Raw genomic sequence first — 4,896 nt, 5'->3', positions numbered from 1 at the left:
ATTTGTACTTCTTGTTTCCTTTCTTGTTCCAGTTGCCACTGCTATAGTCTCTCTTCTTGTTTATTTTCTTTCTCCTCTAACAACTGCTGTAATTTCTCTTCTTGTTTATTTTATTTCTCCTCCAATAGCCGTTGTAATCTCTCTTCTTGTCTATTTTCTTTCTCCTCCAACAACTGCTGTAATTTCTCTTCTTGTTTATTTTCTTTCTCCTCCAATAGCTACTGTAATCTCTCTTCTTGTTTCTTTTTTCGTTCTTCTTGTTTCTTTTCTTTTTCCTCCAACAACTGCTGTAATCTCTCTTGTTTATTTTGCTGTTCGAGCTGCCACTGTTGCAGGTTTTCTTGCAACTGCTGTTGTCTCTCTTCTTGTTTCTTTTGCTGTTCTTGTATTGCTGCCATGAAGTCTGCTATGCTGTAGTTTGATTTGCCGCTTCTCGTTTCCATTTTTTTTTGTCCCACTCTCTGACACCAATTTGTCACGTCTCCGTTCTTTAGTTGATTTTCCGTAACTTCGTTCCCACGAAACTTTAGCGACACAATTCCTTTCTTAATAAAACTGGTTTATTCTTTCCGAATATAACTTTACCGATACACTTATTCTCAACAGTCGCTCTATAACAAACGCTATAACAACGAACTTCAACAATACTTTCTGACTGCAGTTCAATTACTCACTACCTACACACATTGTCACGTCACGCCGTGACCATCTTATATATACCAGTCCACCCTCAATCTAGCAAATGCTAGAGCACTCCCGAAGGAACAGGATAGTTCTAGAAAACGGGTGGCGTGATACTAGTCACGTGATCTCGCTGACGCAACAATATATTTACACGAAAATACCCTTCAACAACATACATGTTAATACTGTTACGACAGCGGAAGTCACGTGACGCTACTGGCGCGTTGGCGCTGGTGGCGTGCGTTATGAGTTTCTCGAATGATCGGGGAAGTCCGAGTGTGTTCGAGATGCCCTCTTCGTTTGTATATAAGCCTGGCAGTGAAAGCCAGCGGGGAGATAAATGTAGAGAGAGCAGTAGTTACTTTGAGTTCCGTGTAATTTATGATTCTGTTAGTTTCGAGCTAGTGAGTCGTAAAGTGTGTGTTTTGCACTCGTCGAGAGCGAAATTATCGAGATTGTGAATCGCTGTGATTTATAGCGTGTATTATAAAAGTTGTTAAGTTTAAAGTGATGAGAAACGTACTGGTTGTGGAACTACTGTGTACTAAAAGTTTGTATCGAGGAAGAATAAACTGGTTTAATCAATAAAGGACTTGTATTGCTGAAGATCCTCGTAAAGGAATTTTTACCGGAAACAAGCAGATACGTAACAATACCATTTAACAAGGAACAAGAAATATGCAAGTATACACTTACAAAGACAAAAATAGTCTTAAGGAAAGTAATGATGTATGTACAAATAAGGGAATTTTAAAATCGATGATATATAATAAAAAACATTAACAAAGATTACCTACTTTTCTTTATAAGGGGGTTGTCTAACACGTTACAAACAACTTTAAAATAAACAAGATCAAAATCCTTTATTGAATGAAATACAAAATAAGTAACGAAAACACAATGCAGAAAATCAAACACATTACATTAATCAAAACGAAATCAACAGAATACAAAAAGTCTTCACGATAAGAACATTAACATAACAATTTCACAATAAATGACAAAATCAAAGCATCTTAAAACAAAACTCATGCACAATTAAAAATCAATCCATAATCAAAATAATTATACACAACATATACACACCAGAACATTTCATCAAAAGATTAACGTGTATACACTGAACTAACTGACAACAAAAGATACATAAAGAATAGATATATGTATAATTACACAATTCACTGGGAAGTAGTACAATACTGCAGGTTCATATTGGTGGAACTTCTGCATGGGCATTTCCCATACCTTTAAACCTAGATGGATTTTAAAGTCTGGCATCTGTTTCACTGGTCGGGTGCCAGGCATTTTCATCCAATATGGTGTCTCTTTGAAATGGTCTTCAATTGTGCCAGCAATCTATCAAGTAACAGAAAATTTTTTTGGAATATTCAGCAACAATAAATGGAAAACTCCTGACTTATTCAAAAACAAATAGCCAGATACATTTAGGATCAGATCCTTCATACAAAAGTCAGATTCCAATGTAAGGTCGGGTGAACTCCATGAGCCAAAAGTAAAGTCAAAAGCTTTAATGAATGGGTACACCCATAAACTACGCACTGGTGAAGTGACACTTCTACTTGTGACATGTCTAACTTGTACTCACGCCTAGAGCATCTGAAGACTTCCCGATCCACGAGCTTCCCTGGATTTCCACTCGACTAGCTACTTTGTGGCCTTCATGTACTCTGTTGTCCTCAGGTGACTAAATATGGGTAGAGATTATTCGGGTCTTACACAGTCGAGCTTATTCGGGTTAGGTATTGCTAATCTCACCCTTGATCATTAACTTTCACCAAATTTTTCGTTTTCTTTCTGTAAGAACTTTCTTACATTTACAGATTATATACTAATAGTTCACAAATTACAAAGTTTTGCCACATGGGTGTTACTTTCTGCTTCCCTCTAGTATACTTAATGCCTGCATTTTTTATACCTTGAACTGTATCTTGTAATAAAACAACATTAAGAAAATGTTCAGTAAAACTGTTTGTTTATTAAAAATATTTTGGTCTCCATGACCTGTAAATATTCCTATTACAACCAAATAAAACCCTGCATATACCAGGTGCATATATTTAATATAATATCTAAGCCATTGTCCTTGAATTTCATTTACTATTGATAATTTCGCCTGCTCATGAACGTTTTAACTCAATCAGGTCGAAATATTTTCTGCATTGTGATAAGAAAAGCAACAGGTAAAATCTTGTTGCTGGAACCATCACTGTGTTCTCTCTAGTAGTTGTGTCTTAGTTATTTTTTATCTCCTCCATAAAAATTCCCTACCTGCCAAACATTTCAACATCAAAATTGAAACATCCTCTTATTCCTAAAAATAATAGGAACACTGAATTTTTCAATAATGCTTTCCAGGTCAGTTATCACAGTTTGTCTCATACTCATTAGTTCTTAATATTGAGATGAAATTTTGTGACTCCATGTCCTTTGTTGTTGATTATTGTGCAGTTCAGAGGAAACATACCACTCTAGTAACTAGTAGATCTGGCATGCTTCTCAAGTAAGTAGATGTATAAAGCTACTGAGAACAGGGTGGCATGCTCAGTGGAGTTCTTGCCACTCAGTTAGATTATGAGAAATATGTTCTCCAAACATTGGATGTTTTATCAGAAAATTCACTCAATTGGTCAGAAAGCAAGAGGCCACTACACCCTGCCAATCATTGATTTTTCAATCACATGATCATTCGAACTGTTAATCAAGTGGTCATCACATGAAGTAGTATATATATCATAGTATACATCACTTGATAACTTGTAAAGCAAGGAATGCCACTTCTTTTCAATTCTAACGATTGTCCTAGCTTTAATGATCTAGATGTAGTCACAAAATGTAATTCATATACTTTGCTGGACATATTTAGCTGATAGCCCAGAAAGAAAGGAATGCTACTTCCTTTCAATCATTGGTTGCATCAATTAAATGACTGTCTTAGCTTTTATTCATGAGTGTCCATTGTCTTACCTGCTCGGGAAACAGCTCTATCTGGTGGAGGATATCTACAAGTGGCACATCCAGTCCTTCTCAACTGATCGTCTGTGGTTTGGATTAGATCTGGGGCTGAACTGCTCTAGCTAAAGACAGCCTGAGAGTCCTGTGGAGGCCTCCCCAAGTGGTCTTGAACTCGACAAGTACCAGTACATGTTGATGACTTTCAGTTGTCCTCACTTTCACTCTTGGTCGTAATGAGTACTTCCAAATCTAAAATAAGACATTCTTTCAGTAAAAGCATTCTTTTAAACTCAAAATTAGAGACCAAGCAAGAGCAGTACACACATAAACAAAAACAGAAAGTCTACATTAAATCCTGTTTTTAAAGCTCCAAAATTTCCCCTTCCTATTTACTAGTGGTACTTTCAAGTGAAATTATTTCCTACTAGTATCAGATAGTTAGATCCACGAATAACAACAGATTAGATCATGAAATAAGGAGAGTAATCTATGTTTGACATCGTGACTGAATTTTTTAGTTGCATGAGAAATAAGCAGATTGGACACGTTTAATGTACAGTGGAAACAGTCTTTATTTAAACAGAAAGTAACAGAGTATATATTTGTGTAGACAAGTGGACAATTGCCTCAACTGGATCAATGAATAGTTCATCAGTTTTCTGTCTGTTAAGATGAACCTATACCAAACTAGTTACAATGAAAAACAAGTAGAACTGAATCAAAAAATCTAGCCTGAATCCAACACGTAAACTCAGTTTCTTTGTCTGGTCGACAGTTTCACATTGCAACCTTTGTATTCATATAGCATTGATCGGCTGTATTATTCAGACATTGTAAATTTGGCCAGCAAAGGATATTACAGTTGCTATTACTTTCAATCCAGATGTTATATATTAATGCAATATTCTATCAGGCAGAATAGACATTATCTAAAAAAATAAACAAAAAATTAAAGATATAAAACATATGATATGCCTGTATATTACAGCTGCATAAACTCACATGCATAATTAAAAAAAAGCACAATACTTTGCAGATCTATATATGTACACTATATATATATACACTAGAACAACTAAATTCGAAAGCCTTAATGGCTAGTTTTGATGTCGTGTCACTCTTCACCGAAGTCCCCGCCAATAAAGCTTGCAATATTGCACTCAACCTCTACATTAATGACCCCAACAAGTTAATGCACATCCCCAACACACTTTTTGCTTCTCTCTTAGAATTTACAAC

This window comes from Limulus polyphemus, unplaced genomic scaffold (genome assembly GCF_000517525.1).
Source record: "Limulus polyphemus unplaced genomic scaffold, Limulus_polyphemus-2.1.2 Scaffold150, whole genome shotgun sequence".
In the NCBI taxonomy this organism is placed as follows: domain Eukaryota; kingdom Metazoa; phylum Arthropoda; class Merostomata; order Xiphosura; family Limulidae; genus Limulus; species Limulus polyphemus.
The sequence above is the reverse complement of the archived record's forward strand: the minus strand, read 5'-3'. Positions refer to the sequence as shown.